The 17,386-nt window shown below is 38.4% G+C and overlaps 1 protein-coding gene across 1 annotated transcript in view; it reads left to right on the top strand.

Annotated features, from left to right (window-relative positions):
• Nucleotides 1-17,386, top strand: part of GMCL1 (germ cell-less 1, spermatogenesis associated) — a 91,328-nt gene that overhangs the window by 52,161 nt on the left and 21,781 nt on the right. The window lies entirely within an intron of this gene.

Genomic DNA, 17,386 nt, shown 5'->3' with positions numbered 1-17,386 from the left:
AGCAAGGTTTTCTCACTCCATGGGACTGAGAGATAGTTGATTGCCCTTCTTCTCCCAGCCGTATGAACTGTGAACCAACAAAGAAAAAAAAAAGAAGACCCCATAATATTTTCTAAAGATTCCCGTATTCCAAACTCATTACGCTCACAGCACTCCGCTCCCGCCCAAGGAGAGGATAGGAATTATTTCCCCCCTATTATCAGAACGCTTTCCTTTCTTGACCAGTCATCTGCAAAATAGTAAAATAAAACAAATTACAGGCTTGTTATGTCTGTCAAAACTGGCAATGCTCAGAGCGTCGTTAAATGTATCTGCATCACTGCTTACATCCGTGCCATTAATAAATGATATGTACGCTTTTATAAAAAACTTGTTCGGAGCAGATTCAAACCTTAGCAGATACATCAACAACGTTTTACATGAGCAGCCAAGCCACACATACCTTATCCCAGCAATCTAAAAAGGGAGAAACTGAATATATCACAGTATCAATTATCCGGGCTTTCCCCCTGCTTTAGAAATTCATTAGAGGAAAAATATGAAACATATTACTATTACTACTATTTTTTTTTTTTTTTAACTCCGATTCGATACGATCTCCTATTTTGTTTTAAACGAAACTCAAAATGTAAATGACCAAACAAGAAAGCGTACTGCACATAATATCTTTTTGTTCTGCTGACGTGCCATATTTTTCTGTTAAGCTAACCTATTGTTAGAGTCTAACGTTATCTAATTAAAGTGGAAACGTAGCCGTAAAAATAATGTGTGTAATAATTTTTCACAACCGATCGTATAAATTTAATTTCTTGACACGCCACCTATTAAATTATGTCTCCTTCCCCCAGGCAGAAACCTACATCCCTTCTTCACCCAAACCTTTCTTTATTGGGCAGTTTCTTTTGTTAATAATGACTGCCACGACGTATCAAAATCTAACAAATTTTTATCTTCTTTCTATTCATCTGTATCAGTCTTCTGTGCTCAGATTAGTAAAGGTCATATCAGATGAGACTCCTTTGGTACTAAAGTTATTATATCTTTGAACTTGGTAAATTATTATCTGGTACGTGCTACATTCAACCCGTTCATTCTAGTCCTCTCCACCCATGTGCCGTTATCTCCCTAATTTTAGGGTTACTTTGTCTATTTCTACACACAACTTTCATTCATATTCTGTCCGTTCGGAGCTGTTATATTTTCTTGTCTTCCATCACTGTTAAAGAGGATTTGCTATTATTCTGAATAGAGAATTGTATGGTACAGTGTACTTGATAGACCAATGAAATACCTATATTTATACAGGCCCAGACTGGCCACCTGGCACACCAGTGGGAATGCCCAGTGGGCCACTGGCCGATAAGGATGCTGCAATATGGGGCAGCTGGCTGGATATACCAGATAACACGCTGCATGGGTATAAAAACATAACGTGTATCAAGCTGGTGTCCTCACGTATGTAATTTGGTGGCTGCTGGCCTTAAACAAGTCCGGCCCTGCAAACATTCATTAAAATCCACCTTGAAGAAGGTGAGAAAGGAGAAGAAAGGAGATAATCTATATATACAATCTATTGGTAGCTTTAAAAATTTATTTATATAAAAAAAACTGTCCAGGTAACAATTATTCTTTAAGTAGAATGAACAATACAAAAGGAAAAGTGAGATCCACAATAAGGGATTTGAAAATGTCTTGTATGGTTCAGGCATGAATTTCTGATTCCAGAATGTTTGGCACAAAAGTTACTTCGTAAAAAGAGTACCTTTATACACATTGCAACGTTTCAATCCCAACATAGTGGGTCTTCTCCAGGGTTATCAATGGAAAACAGGAAATAAAACTACTGCAAATGACATCATCAGCATGTAGCCCATGTGTGTGTTCTATGTCACTAATATGTATGAAGAAAATTACTAATTAATAGCAAACATGAAATGTGCAGTCCCATTCTTTTAGTGTAGGTGTTGGCAAACGGTGTCCTTGGATTTTTATGTCCTAGTTATTTTACACTTGGCTACAATGACCTTTAGGTCCCAATGGTGCTCGAATAACCCATTAAGACATATTCTACAAGCATCTAAATGAATGAACTACCTTTAAAATATGCTGCCGTGAACTCACAATATATAACCATCATACCATCACGTCTGAATAACTAAAATCACTACAACGCTTAAATAAAACATCTCTCCTGTATGTGGAACTGTATCTGTATGAGCACATATTCACAATAATGATGTGATCCTCAACATCCTTCGCTGGCAGAAGTAGAATTTCGGTGTCTTCTCGTCATTCCCTGGAGATCCGTCACTCTGCATCTCCAGCAGAGGCATGTTTCTTAAATATCCTGACCCTACCTTGGGCAGCAGTGATTCATGATCCCCTGGCAGTGCCATTGGCCATTACACTTCGGTGTTTTGCAGAGCTTGCTGAAGTTGAAATCACGAGGGAAGGATTTATTCAAGGTGGACAACTTCAGAATTAGTATCTGTGAAGATTTGTACAAAAAAGTTACGAAATGACTCTCAGGGAATAAGCAGAGAATGGCTTCAGTGCTTTCAAAATCTGCCGGCGTTCACATACCATTTAACCCTTTCTATGGATCTCTATAGCTCAGTAAAACATTCCTAAGGTCATTAGTAATTAGTGCCAGATGGACCTCTCCTCCGGTAGTCCAACTTGGGAATGTTGTAATTAATTAAGATGCATGCTGAGTAATGTATATTAATAATGGTATATCTATTGATATGGAGTAATGTGGAGTATATGGAGAATGTTGCTTGGCTCCATTCTCTTTGGATCCATCATTCATTATCTTTTAACATGGAGGATGCTGCTATGGAGAAAAAAGCAATTGCAGTCTATAGCGTTTATATAAATACTTTTACTTGAGTATTTGAGTCTCTTCTCCTATTAAGATGTGAATTGTCGGTTTTTTTTGTCCTGTTACTCACAGTCCTTTTACCCATTCCTCCAATGGATGCCAGGAACACGTCCTACATGCTCTCTATGCATGGCTGAAAAGAGCTAATAAAGCAAATTCTGTTCTTTCCAGATAAAAGGGGGGGGGGTGTAACGCGGTGCTATGTGTAACCCTGTTTTAGATCTTCGCTATGTCTTTATATCCTGCAAGTGTGCTAGGAAGGAAAATGTTTGTTTAGTTTGTCTCCAAACTATCGTAGGCTTTGATTTATCCCTATTTGTTGGGTGCCCGAATTAAAGCCCATATATAGAATAAATCACAGTGAAAGCATATCCAAATGGCAAAGTGTATACCTTGAAGATGGCAACGGGACCAACCTGTCACTATATATATGTGCTTATAGAGACAGAGAGAGATCATTTTATGAAGACTATATAAAGCAGTCTCCCCAAACTGCACACAGAACATGTCTATCATTACATCGTAGTAATCGTAGAGTCTTCAATACACTGAATAGCTTCAGTCAAGCGTTGTAGGTGTCAGGCTTTTTACCTGTAAAAATTCTCACTCTCCTCTGTCACAAACTGACTGGGAGATTATGTGACGTGAAATCTGATGGCTTTACCAGCAGACTGGAACAAGCATGATTAATCTCCAGCCGCTTGCTTTTTTTTTGCTTCACCTTGTGAGTGAATGGAAATTTTTAACCCTTCAGACTGATTTCAAATACATTACATTTGGTTTAAAAGAAAATCCCGTATCACCAGAGTTCATTCTGATACTGGAGCTCAGTGGATCAGTGGGAAATGTGCTGAACTCTAGATTGCGCCCTTACGAAAAAATTACTGCAGTTTTTCTGAAGCAATACTGCACTTTTACTGCAGTATTACTGCACATTTACTGCAGTTTTACTGCATTTGTACTTCACTGTACTGCAGTTTTACTGCAGTTATTTTTGTACGGAAGTACAAATGCAATAAAGCTGCAGTACATTGAAGTACAATGCAGTATAATTGCAGTAAAAAAAAAGGGCAGTAAATGTGCAGTAATACTGCAGTACAGTGAAGTACAAATGCAGTAAAACTGCAGTAAATGTGCATTAATACTGCAGTAAAAGTGCAGTATTGCAGTTTTTTCATGTCCAAAAAACTGCAGTATTACTTCAGAAAAACTGCAGTAATTTTTTTGTAAGGGGCTCGCTAGAAAGCTGCTTGTAAAAATGTAAAATAGATTTAGGAATACTTCTTTTTGGAGCATCAATTGAAGAAATCCATCCTGCTCCTGTGTGGTTTTAATGTAAAGTGTTTAGCTGTCAGTTCAATAAATAAAGAAAACAAAGGATTATAGGGAAGAGGGGCAAAAAAGATGGGCAAACAGGGCACATCTCTTCTGCTTTCCCATAATAAATAGCCTACTGCCTTCCTTACACCTCCAATATAATCATACCCACCCGAGAAATGTTCTAGATAAATTGAAATAGCAGCGTTTTAAAAATAGATTAGATAGAATAAACCCCAATAAATGATATTTAAATTGACAACATCCTAATAAATTTTACCCTTAACTAAACTGATGTAAACCCGAACACCTTGAGCATTTTCATCCGAAGTGACGCGAATTCAAACACACTGTCCATACTCAGCCGAACAAACACTCTGTACCCCCAATTAATGTTTGTAAGATCATGTGGCATTCTGCCGGGCATATCCAGCTGGTGGACACACACTACTGTGCATGGCGTGATATCGGGCAGCGGCCCAGTCTGGGCCTCACTGGAAGCTTTGTCTATGTTGTTAACCTCCTTCCGCCTTCTCCACCACTTATTCACTCTCTTATTTTATACCTGTTATTTTTCTTTGTTAATTTCCTCATGTTTCCACTAATCTTTGTAACCCATAACGGAGATGTATATGAAATACATCAAAACGTCTTACCTATAGTAAAAGTTATGTTTTCCATGAAAAGTCACAGGAACCTACCTTTCCCATCCATTTCTTCTGTGCTGAATTTTAAATAGGATAATGATTTTTCATGTTAATGTCCCTTTAATGGTTAAACAAGTTATTCTTTGTCTCAGTTGTTACCTTAAGTTACAGACTCTTACCGGCCCGTTGCTCATCGGCAGAAGCTAATTGCCCAGTCTAATCATTCTAAAGGCTGGTAGTCAGAACATCCATTGATTTGTATTTTTCATCTTCAGACAAAGTTGTTTCAAGTACTTTAACGTCTCTTAAAAAGTCATTCATCATGATTACAACTGAAGGAGAGAAAAAAATACTCTGGAAATACAGAAAAATGTGACCTCCTGGAAATAAATGATTTCATTTTTTGTGTTACTAAATTTTCTTATTCTTGTGCAATCTAGAAGGTCTATTCATAAGATAAAAGGACAATTACGTCAGGACGTTTAATTGTCATCCAAAGAGAGCCCTTCTGTATTTTACATTACAGTTAAATGCATTTTAAAATACCTCTTCATTGTTTCCATTCAGCCTTTGTCAAGTGAGAGCACCTACTGAGGTCAATTAAGTTTAAAACCCTTCAATGCAGAAAGAATTGGTAATACCTGCCAGGATACCCAAAGCCATGGACCTGTTTTACTACATAGTCTATTATTTGCTGGATCATTAATCCAAAGAGCTGAGATATTCTCTAGGTCTAGGATACGTTCAGAGAGTTATTGGGTTCTATATATTTGACCCATTGAAACAAAGAAAAAAAATATACTCCATTGGGATAATGAGTGTATTTTTCAGTAATTGCATATGTGCCAGGATCAAGATTACTAGTGAGAAGGGTAATTGTTAAAAACCCATTTGCCCACTGTTTCTAAAATGATTCTTTTGCTCAAAAAGCAAGATTATTTTAAACTTAAAATAGAAATAGAGTTTAATCATTTTTTCCGTTTTTGTAGCACAGAACTGCCATATCTTGTTTTATGGGCTGTTTTAAGAAATTCTTGTTTCTTAGGTAGGGAATTCAGCAAATGGAAATGTCTCGCAAGTAGTAACTGAAATATGATGTTAGGTATTGCTGAGTATTTGGTAAAGAATACTTATAGAAAGCGTGTATGTTTGGGTGTGCTATGTCAGCTATGTCAGAGGGTCTCAAGTCTAACTGCACCCAACTGTTTCTTATCACCATACCTGGGTACTCTCCGGGTTTGACCCGGAGATTGTCGGGTGAGCAGGGTCTTGATACGCCCCGATCCCCGCCCATTTTTCCTTTAAATGGGGGGTTTTCCTGCTGCTCCCATTTACGTCAGTGTGACCGCTCACTGACTTCATGGGACCGCCCACCGACGTCAGTGTGCAGTCCTGGCCGCGTCGCGCAAGGGAAGGCTCCGGATAGCCAGAGCCCAGAAGTTCCCAGGTATGCTTATCACATAAGCAAATGTGACTCTTTAATTAGGACACCTACAAGAAATTACATTTTCTCAATTTATTTGAGAAGATCCTGAACATGAACCTATGGAGGTACTTGAGTTCCAACAATGAGAAACTATGGATTTGTTTATTGGTACCGGTCGGGCTGTTAGAATAAGGTAGCTTCAGAAGTGTCCATGCATAGGGCAACCAAATGCCTCAGGTCTCTGTAGTCACATACCAGGTATCTCATTTATATATTCTAGAATATATTGTAGCTGTCCTAACTCAGATATGTCTTCGATCAGGCATGCAGCAATAGATAAGATTTTTTTAAAAATAATTTAAATAAACTTGAGTGCACCACATTTAGCATTTTCAATGTATGTTTCCATCTCCTAACATCTTACCATTTATAGAATGTGTGAGGTCACATTCTGAAAATGATACACAATGTGTCCACCTTTCCTGGTCCCCTTGATCTGCTCTCACACCGACAGTAAAGAGACATGAAGAGATTTGCATTTTTAATGTCAGCAAAATGGAAATGCTCCATTTCCATTGGTCATAAATAACAGCTAGTATTTGTAGAACTAAAATTATGATTGCATTATGGTGTGTAAACAACTTAGTGTCAAAAGTCTCTAGAATTACAGGAATTAAGAAGTCATGAAAAAGGAACATTGGGACCTTGAGAAACGTCACATGGTAATAAAGCTTTATGCCTGCCCGTAACTAGATTCTGATGTCTGATTTATATTAGAGTCCTGCTGCTAAGTTGATGGGAATTTCATTAGCCTTTCAGACTTGGCAATGAAATGTTCAGACAAGATCAATATGGAGCATCAGAAAAGCACATAGCATTTGTTTGAGAAGATCCTGAACATGAACCTATAACTCATATATCTGACATAGATGTGACACTTGTTGCAGAGTGTCCCTTGTGTTTCTGGTGCTGCAATCCATAGCTTCTACCATGCTTGGTCAGAAGAGATTTGGTCCATAGCAGCTGGGATATTAGATGTTTTCTATGCCAGAATCTTGGTAGGGAACCTGAGTCTAGTGAACCTTGTGGTTGTGAAAGACAGATATTGCACTACAAAATAACACATCTCTGTGGGAAGTATGGTAACCATATCTCTACCCAGCGTGCAAAGAAGAGAGGGTCTGCCCGATTGTGTTGTGTGATGGAGGGGGAACAGGCTGCCACATAGCGTTGAATGGTCTATCTAGGATGGAAAGGGCCTACTGGAGGGTGCTGTGCGAGTGGGGAGGTGCTACCAGATAGTGTTGTGTGCTGGGGGATAAGGGGATAGTGAGAGAGAAGACAGCGAGAAAAGAATCAATGAAAGAAGAGATAGAGACTCAAATAGAGAGAGAACAAGAAAGACGTAGAGCGAAGGAAAGGAGAGGGTGAAAGAGAGAGTAAGAAAGAAAAAAGAGAGGAAAAGAAAAAAGGAAAAATAAAATGTGTGTGGCAGAGAGGGAGATAGACGAAAGAGCGAAGGAAAGAGGAAAGAGGGAAATAAAATAGAATAATAAAGAGAGGAAAAAAGGAGAGAGAGAGTTCTAAATATTATTTATTAATACAACAGTACAGTTAATTTATTGTCATTAGTCATGGAATTGGCCAGATTTCCATGTAGTCGAGAGACTGAGGATGTGATTTGCCTGTTGTGGCTTCTTATTATTGTTGTGTCTTGCCTTGAAATACTATTTCCCCAAATGAAAATGCATTCTCTTTGCAAAGTTTTGTTCCTTACATTAAATTCTACAATCAACTACTAATTTTCTGTTGGGTGTGAATGTAATTGTGTTCAGACTGGAGATGTACAAGACCTGCTGAGATATATGTTGTGGTGCCTAATATCAAAGAAACCATTTAATGCATGACCTTTTACTACACATGAAAAAGCTAGCAATTTACAACAATTTACAAAACCGCTTGAAGCATAGGTTACGTCTTTTTTCCCCAATGGCAACATTTCTAATACAATGTGCTAGAAAACTCCCTCCAGACTTTCAACCTAAAAGAAAGCACATTTGGAAAAGTTTCTTTTGATTATTCCAGATGTATTTACTGCTTTGGAAGTCAGAATATTTTTGTTATTCCAGAAGAAAGAGAATTGAATATACTATGTTTAAAATACTGATATACCATGTATTTAGTTTACATTGTATTTATATAGTATTTGTAATGGGTCAATATATTGCTAAAGTATAATATTAGATGTGAACTAAACAATTAGTATTGTGCAGAATATTCCTCGGTCTCCGGAGTGTACGATCCCGATGACTAATCTTGGAGCTGACATCATAGCCTTTTAGAATTAGAAGCACAAGCTAACATTCCATAAACAGAATATTGTGAACGTTGATTTCCCGTACGCGGTGAGCAGGCCTATATTCTATTCACAACAAGCCAACCTGCTTCCTGATGTTTGTACTGACGTCTGAGACATCATGGGAAGCCTTGGCTACCAAGATCTACTAGGTCTTAAGAAGCATCCTAGAACTGTTATGCATGCAAGTAAGCAAATGAACAATACACCACTCAAACACAACAGTGTATGAGTGTCTATACATATCCATGTATGTTCTGTCTACATATTGATCTTTCAAGAATAGCTTAGACATTTTTCACGATGCTTTTATCAGGGCAGTCGGTGTTCATATAAAAAAACGGAGAAGAACAAATTACAAACGCCAAATCCAAACCTAAAGCTTCATACTTTTAATAAACGGGAGGCTTTAGTACTCACGTCTCACATTATGGAATCCCAGTAGAGATGGGTCCTAACATAAATACAGTGTCACCAAACCAAAAGAACATCGTTGAGCTTCCAAACTATGTACCTGTAATAAGAAAAAAAGACATTTAACCCTTTATGAGTAACTTTAACAAAAAAGAGAGGATGCAGGACCGGACCTCTGATCACAAGAAGGCCATCTGATGATGTAGTGGTAGCCAATGGTTAGATATGTGCAGTCGCTCGCTGCTTTTTTTTGCCCGTTGGGCATTTGCCAGATGGCCAATCTGGGCATGGAGAGGGACTTTTGTCCTTGAACCTTGAGTGTTAGAGCAACTTTATTCTGAAAAGAACATGTTGTTGACTGTTGATAGGTAAACAGGCTTGCAAAAATTAAATTAAAACAGAATGAAAAAGAAAAAATAATATTCATCTCCATGAGATAGCATCCTGCGTTACTCACATTTAGAAGTGGAAGATCTTGCCACACAGAGCAGTTGCTGTAATTAGTTGTCCAATTAACCCTCATTTTCTTGTTACTCTCATATGCGCGGTCATAGCCTCTTGCCAGTAGTTTTATAGCTCCTTAAAATATGTATATGTATGGAGTTTGGCCAAATAAGTAGTTTATGCATTAGAACCAATATTCTAGTCTAGTTAGGTTTTAATTGATCTTAATGTTTTGCTTTTTTCTAAAGGTAATTTGTTTTCTTATTTTGTCTATTGCCTGTTTCTAAGGCTTTTGTTCATTCGGTATGGAATACGGATATTATGATGAACTCACCTGGCAGGGGGAAAGCACTTTGGAAGCAACTACATGCCTAGAAAAGCTCTCCCTCTGGCATGCAAAAACTAGAACTGTTTAAAAAAAAAAAAAAAGAAAAAAACAATTATTTTTGAAAACTAATTTTGAATCCGATACAGTCCAAATGACTGCTTCCAATGGCAGTCCTAACGTTTGCGAGCAAATGATGTTTATTGGGATACAACAATAAAAAAATACAAATCTATTTTTCTTCAACGGTACACTACAGATCCTTTAGAGGATGATGTATTTAAAACGCAAAGGAAAAGATTTATTTTGGTAGGTCTTCTTCTTTAATTTAAAGGCATTAACGTCAGCAGGCCAGCATTTAGCGCTACACAGCCCTGCATTTATTATTTCATGAGCGTTCTTCACAAAAGGCAATGTCTGGCCACCTTATCTATGTCTGCCCCAGACATTCCTTCTATGTTTCTACATTGCTCAGCACTGCTCTTTTGAACATCAAAAGCAATTATTTAAATCGCCTAAGAAACAAGATATTTTTTGCTCTGATAAGGGACAGCTCATTTATCTGTAGATATCTTACCCTTGAGCTCTAGCACATAACTCAGAATATATTTATACTCGGAAGTATAATCATTTCTACTTGAGAGACAGCATTCATCAGGGTGACAATAAAAACTAAGAGTACTGGGCTTGGGGGTACCGCTTGGCTCAGCATTAACAAATATGAGTCATGTTCTGCTGCTAGAATAGTAAAAAACATAATTGGGTTCATATAGCCAGAAAACAGTGCAAATACTTGCTTTAGACCCTCGTACTAGTACAGAATGGTGCTGAGAGAAAGCCAAAGTGTGATGTGCTTTAAAGGGGAAAATTTATTACTTTCCTTTTGGTATTAACATATATCTTTCACTTTCCCCAAATCCTGCATACAGTTCTATTGGTGAGAGAGAGAGGGAGAGACCAATTAATAAAAAAAAAACTTTTTTAATTGAGAATATACACAAAGGTTATACACAATATACACAAATATACAATTTGACTCAATTACTAAATTCCTTAGGGCCCACATTTTTTATCCAGTTCTTTTAGAGGGTGAAAGAGAGGGGGGGTATGCAAGTTTTAGTATTGTTGAAAAACGTAGTCTGTTCTATGGTTGTGAAAATATTAATACTATTCCATTCCCTTCTTCCTTGCATAGAGCCCGGTTTTTCATGTACAATTACTCAGCATGCTCGAATTAAACAAGTGAATGTATAGCATCTGGCTACACTTGGCATGGACTTGAGCTCTCCTTTGAGTTCTTCAGGCCACTGACTTTTCCACATCACCCTCCCTATGGGATGCAGTTTGGCGGTCCCACTGATATCAATAGCAGGATGCGCTCTTCCTGTTGATCAGGAAGGGGGCCGTGACGTCGCTCCCACGACCCAGAGTTTTCCCCAGGTGACCCCAGAGAGGCAGCAAAACCCAGAGATCTCCCAGGAATGCTCATGGCCCACTACCTGGCACTGGGCCCTTCTGAATGTCATTGTTCATTTTCACTGTACCCTATGGTAATAATGCTACGGAATCTGCTGGCGCTTTAGAAATAAATGTAATGTAATAACATAATGACCTGGCTGGAGAAAAGTGGAAAAATTGGCTTCCGCTGCAAACATTTATGTCCTGTGCTGAATGGGTTGGAATCCTTGTAATCAGTATATTGTCAGTTATATTGGCATGTGGCTGCGCGTTAATGATAATACAAGTATGTTCCTGAACTAATATGGTGTAAGACAATACAAGGAGCAGGGAAAGAAAATTGAGTACCTGCTATAAGATCTATAAAGATAATCAAATAACTCCATGCAAAGCCCTTGTGTAAATAGCATGGCAGTAAGCTACACTTGAGATCAATATAAAGGAGGATTTTATTTCTCTTATAAACAAATCAAGGGTCTCGTAATAAACAGAACTGCAAGAAGCAATTCATTGTACACACACTCTGTGAATTATAATCTACTGCATAGACGTGTCTTAGAGGCCTCGCATGCCTCTCCATATCTTTATCATAAAGACAGGTTTAAAATCTGATGCATAGTAAGTAATTCTCAAACCCAAAAGTATCAGATAAGAGTCGAATCTTTTAATTTTAAGGGCTTTCTGTATTATGTTGAGTGTTTTTGTATTTCCAAATCCTTCTCTAAGGGAAATTAAGTATATTTGTTTACATTAATATAATTTCTTTAATCTATTATTATATAATGATATACAAAGCCCTAGACTTGTGCATTCGTATTCAGGGGAACATGAAAACGAACATGAAGGGTGCGTTTTCGTTGTCCAGCTCAAATACCGAACATGGTGTGTTTGTCTTCGTTTACTAATCCCCCCGGTCCCGTCCTGGACTCTATTGGTCGTTCGTACAGACCTTTGGTCTCTCCCGGGCCAAGTTGCGGCACCAGGATTTTAAAAGTCTGTACGAGCAACTCTCTTGGTCGCCGGCAGGGGGCTCGTCTGCCATCAACCAATAAAGTGCCAGTGTACTTCATTGGTTGATGGCAGAGGAGGCCCCTTCCGGCGACCAATAGAGTTGCTCGTACAGACATTTAAAATCCTGGCGCCAAATCTGCTGCGTAGCGCGTACAACTCTCTGCAGTCCCAATAACGTGATTTTCCTTGTTATTCATCTACTTTTCTGTAAAAATATAGTGGATGGGGCAAAATTTCAATTCTTGCTTCAAGCACAAAAAGTAATAGCTACATCTTTACCTCTCCCACTCTGCGGCATCTTTAAAGTCAGAGTGCTGGGTGTCACTGACGCATGCTGTGTAATGCTGCTGGGGGGCAAAGGAAGCATATACAGCAAAATGGCACTGACAAGTTGACAAAGACGTCTCTGACAAGCAAGGCACTGGTGAACTGTTTTTGCACACAAAAAAAAAACGCACTGACAAGCTGGGGACAGTGATGACTCTGGTGAGTTTGAAGGACAAATATGACACTGGTAAGTTTTTCTGGTGCAAAGATGACACTAGTAAGTTGTTTGGGGGCAAAGATGGCACTAAAGTTGTTTGGGGCAAAGCATGCACTGTGTGAGTGTGAGTGTTAGGTTGGGGAGTCCAAAGAGGTGGAGTGGTTGCCATAGAAAATGGGAGTGGTTTGAATGGTTATGTTTGTTAAGGGTAGGAGTTTGCAATATAGCCACACCCACTTGGGGGCACCCAAAAAAAACTTGAGTAGCAAGGACGATTTGGCTAACTACACGCCAGTAAGCCAAAGGAAAGAACTGAAACCCTAGACCTAAAACCCTTCGCTATTTCCACTGATGTTCAACCTACTTGACATTTTTTGTTCCTAAACAAACCAAGAAAAGATGTTAAACAAAAACATTACTTCTACTATAAGCCATAATTCATCCTTGCTATTATTTATGATTACCTGCTTTCAATACCCATGATGCCTTAGTGACGACTGTCTTGGAATCCAACGGTCATTCTCAGAGGAAAATATAGCAATTTTCCTGAATCCTACCGGTATTAGCAGAACTGGGCCCAAGTCGCTAGCACTAGAGGTTATATACAGTTATACAGCTGTGCAAAGGTATTACGACAAACAATCTAGGGCCAGACCGCAGTTTAAATAATACAATAGAGCGCACAGCAGTCTCCTACAAATGTAGCAGAAAAGAGAAGATGAGAAGGAAAATCTTTTTTTATAGGTGAAACGTATATAAACGTAGATATTTTCACATTATGGATAATGTTTTATTAATTAATGATATATTTTAATCAGGAATCATGAAATTAGAAAGATGAATAGTGCTTCATAATCTACGTTGTCCACGTGGAGGCCTGGAAGATGTGGGGTTGGTGAGGTGTCCGCTGTAGAGGTCTCTTAAGAGGGAAACCAGATACTGCCTTCACGTCACAAAAAGTTATTTAAAAAATGGTGTGCAGAAACACCATAAAATGCTTTATGTTTGTGCAGAAAGAATATAACCAGGCAATAATAAATCAGAATTTTATTTTACACATTTGACAATCTTTTCATATGTTTCTTGATTCCAAAAACCATCATTCACATAAAAGGTCATTTGCTGTGTTATACTGTGTAAAACGGACCAATAATTACACTCCGGTAAAGCTGAAAAATACCTTAAATAAAAACTGAATTTATAGTTAATTGGCAATTGATCGTGGTAATGTAGAACTGTTCATATCTGTGTGTTACAAGCCCTGAACAAATATAAATAATGTCGCTGCAGGTCTGAAGTTTATTGAGTTTGTAACAGAGTGAAATCGGACTTCTGTCTGATTTCTAGCCTCTGGCATTATTCCCAAATAACGATTCCCTTCGCCTAAAATATTAGTGAATCGTTTAATATAATCCTACAAATATATGTAAATATATATCATATATTTTTATGATCCCAGAGGTTGACACCTTTGTAGAACATGATGTCCCATATGGGATTTGGGCTTTAGAGAGGGAATGCCCCTGGGAGGTATGCATATTACTTATTTAATAATTCTGAAAAAAAATCATAAGCATATTATGTGTATAGCATTGTAAAATGCAGGATTTGGGAAATGTGACCCCCCAACACACACAGCCCCCAGGTAACCCCTCCACAACCCCTTATTCCTACCTTGAAACAGTTTCTTTTGGAAGCTACTGGCGTAGACTTATTTCGATCTTCCCACACAGAGGTATATTGTGCAATGTCAAGGTGACATCATGACATCATAACGACTTGCAACACAGAAAAATTGAATGATTTCCGAGTGGCCTCATATATTAAAGTAAGATCCAGAGCTTGATCTAAGGAGGAGCACTCACACGAACAAGCACAGACAATAACACTAATACACACATCCAGACACTCATACTAACATACACAAACTAACACATCCAGACAGGCACACTAACACATACACACATGCATTGACACCCACACTAAAACACCCAGACACTCGCAATAACACAAATACACACCAGACACAAACACTAACACACATACTAACACGTATATACAGACATTCATGCTAACACACACAGACACTCACAATAGCATACCCAGACACATACGCGCTAATGTACCCAGACCCACACTTACACACACAAAAACTCACACTAACCCACACCCACAGACACTCAAACTATAACACCCACATACTAATACATGAAGACACTAACACACACAGACTCACGCTAACATACACACACAAATGGGCTAATGTACTCAGACACACACTAACACATCTAAACACTCACACTAATACACACCCCAGAGATGCTCACACTAACATACTGAGACACATGCTAATGTACCCAGACACACACAAACATGCTGACATAATCAGAAACACACATGCAAATGTCTGCATCAACAAACACACACACTTGTCCACACGCACATTTGCGCTTACCCTTACACATTTTCTCTTTATGTTTCTACTCTCCACCTTATTATTTCTGCTCTTTATCACTCCCCGTTCTCACTGTCATCTTTCCTCTTTCTCCTCATCTCTTACCTTTCTCCCTCTTCTTTTTTGTCTTATGTTCCTACATACCTCACTTTCGGTGCTCCCTCATGGCGCACGTGCCTACAAAGCTGAGCACCAGGATATGACATCATATCCCGGTACTCAGCCTCAGTTGCTGGCACACATAGGGGAGGAGCTGTGAAACTGGAGGTATGTCATACTGTGGCATAATGTCACAAAAAATCCCTGTAATTAACTATTTGTAATTAGATTATGTTTCCATTATAACCATCTTTTTGTAATGATTTGTTTTCATTATAAATGCCTTTCTACATTCTAGCTTCCACGCAATTGCATTCAACCTTTACAGTGACAATTAAGGGTTTAGGAATGTACTCCGATTAATAGAAGTCTAATTTTTTATGTAGTGTTAACTTTATTTTTTTGTTGAAAGAGAAAATCATACATGAAATGTACAAAAGGTTCCAATTTCACAGTAAGAAGAATGGACATTGTTAGTGATTCATAGAGGATGAATGTAAGGGAATATAGAGGTAATTGCGTCTAGACTCTATGTAATGGTGGGTGAAGTGTAGTTCTGCAAAAATAGCTGTCTGAAATTCAAAGCTTTATTGACTTCCCAGCAAGTGCAAACTTCTATACAATATATGAAAAGAAACCTGAACAAGTTTGGCCCTCTGGGGCCACCTGAATATCAATGGCAAGAATTCATTCCCTGATCATTCTATCCTGAGTACTCTTTCCCTCTTCCTAAAACCACTACTTTTATTCCATCTAATATTCTAACTAAGCAATGAAAAATATCACCCTTCGGTTACCCGTCTACTCTACCCTTGACAATTATTAACAGGCACTATAAGACATCTTCCTCTAGCTCCAATTCATCACATCTGAGAAGCTCTAACCCCCAAAACGCCAAAAACAGCCGGAGACCCCATAACTCAAGCAAATAATCTGGATGGCTAGGGGCACTGATCTGCGTTACGTTACTAGGTCGCCTTATCGTTTGTTATAATGGCTACTGGTGGTTACCATACATCGCGCAAGCCATTAGGAGAATGTAAAATCTATTTGGAGGAGCAATTCGGTTCAGATAAAAGGATTAAACCGAACCTGAGCTTTTATGGCTAACAGGAAAATGGATATTTCATATTGCAAAAAATATAAAAGGCATTGAACGTCTGCGACGAGAAGAGGAATCACTTTTCTTGTTCACTTTCACAGCTCTTTCTCTAGTAAAGCTGTTTATGTGTTGTTTTAATAATGTTAACGCATCATTTGGAAGCTGTCATAAAGAATTTCACCTATTAAGATGCTTTGGGCACAGTGTACATTCATCTAAACTAATTCATATTTCTTGGGGTTTTTTGCACCAGATATAAAACGTGTTACAAATAAGTAAAAAGTTATCATAAGTACCTATAAGACCCTCATATGGTGTGTTACCAAACCATAAATAATAGCAAAAGTTATACCAAACCATATAGAGAACTCTATGTGTTTAATTATAACATCCCTGTCAACATTTTCATGAACCAATATGTTGTATTAACCATGTTAAAAACACGTCAGCAATTTTAATAACTTTGAACTTGGGGCACTTTTTGCCACTGTGCTGAACTTTTTGAATACATTTCTTCTCCCTGATCCTGATTGGCTGCTCGTTGTGTACGTATGAACACATATATGTATATATAATAAATCATTCTGTTTTATAAACAGTGTAAGACTAGAGATGACTAAGTAGCCTGGCACTTTAAGGCCAGCAGCCACCGAATGAAGCTATTCTCGTGGTGTGCAGCTGAGCATATCCCTTCTGCGGCTGCACCCTGCAGGACCCGATCTGCCGCTGGAGGAGCAGTATTGGAAGTATGTGGCCCTATTGACCACAGTGCCAGCTGGCCAATGTGAGTCTGCTTACGAAGGGAGCAGTGTTTCAAGGTTGGTATTGAATTAATTTGCATGCAGCAAGCATAAAGAGGTCCTAGGCAGTTTGGTAATATATATTATGACAAATATATTATAAACAGCTGAAATGCTACAAAATCTTCAGCATCACGTATAGTTGGTGTGCTTGAGGTTACCTT

The sequence above is a fragment of the Spea bombifrons genome, chromosome 4 (genome assembly GCF_027358695.1).
Source record: "Spea bombifrons isolate aSpeBom1 chromosome 4, aSpeBom1.2.pri, whole genome shotgun sequence".
NCBI classification, from domain to species: Eukaryota; Metazoa; Chordata; class Amphibia; order Anura; family Pelobatidae; genus Spea; species Spea bombifrons.
This window is presented reverse-complemented; position numbering and strand designations above follow the sequence as displayed.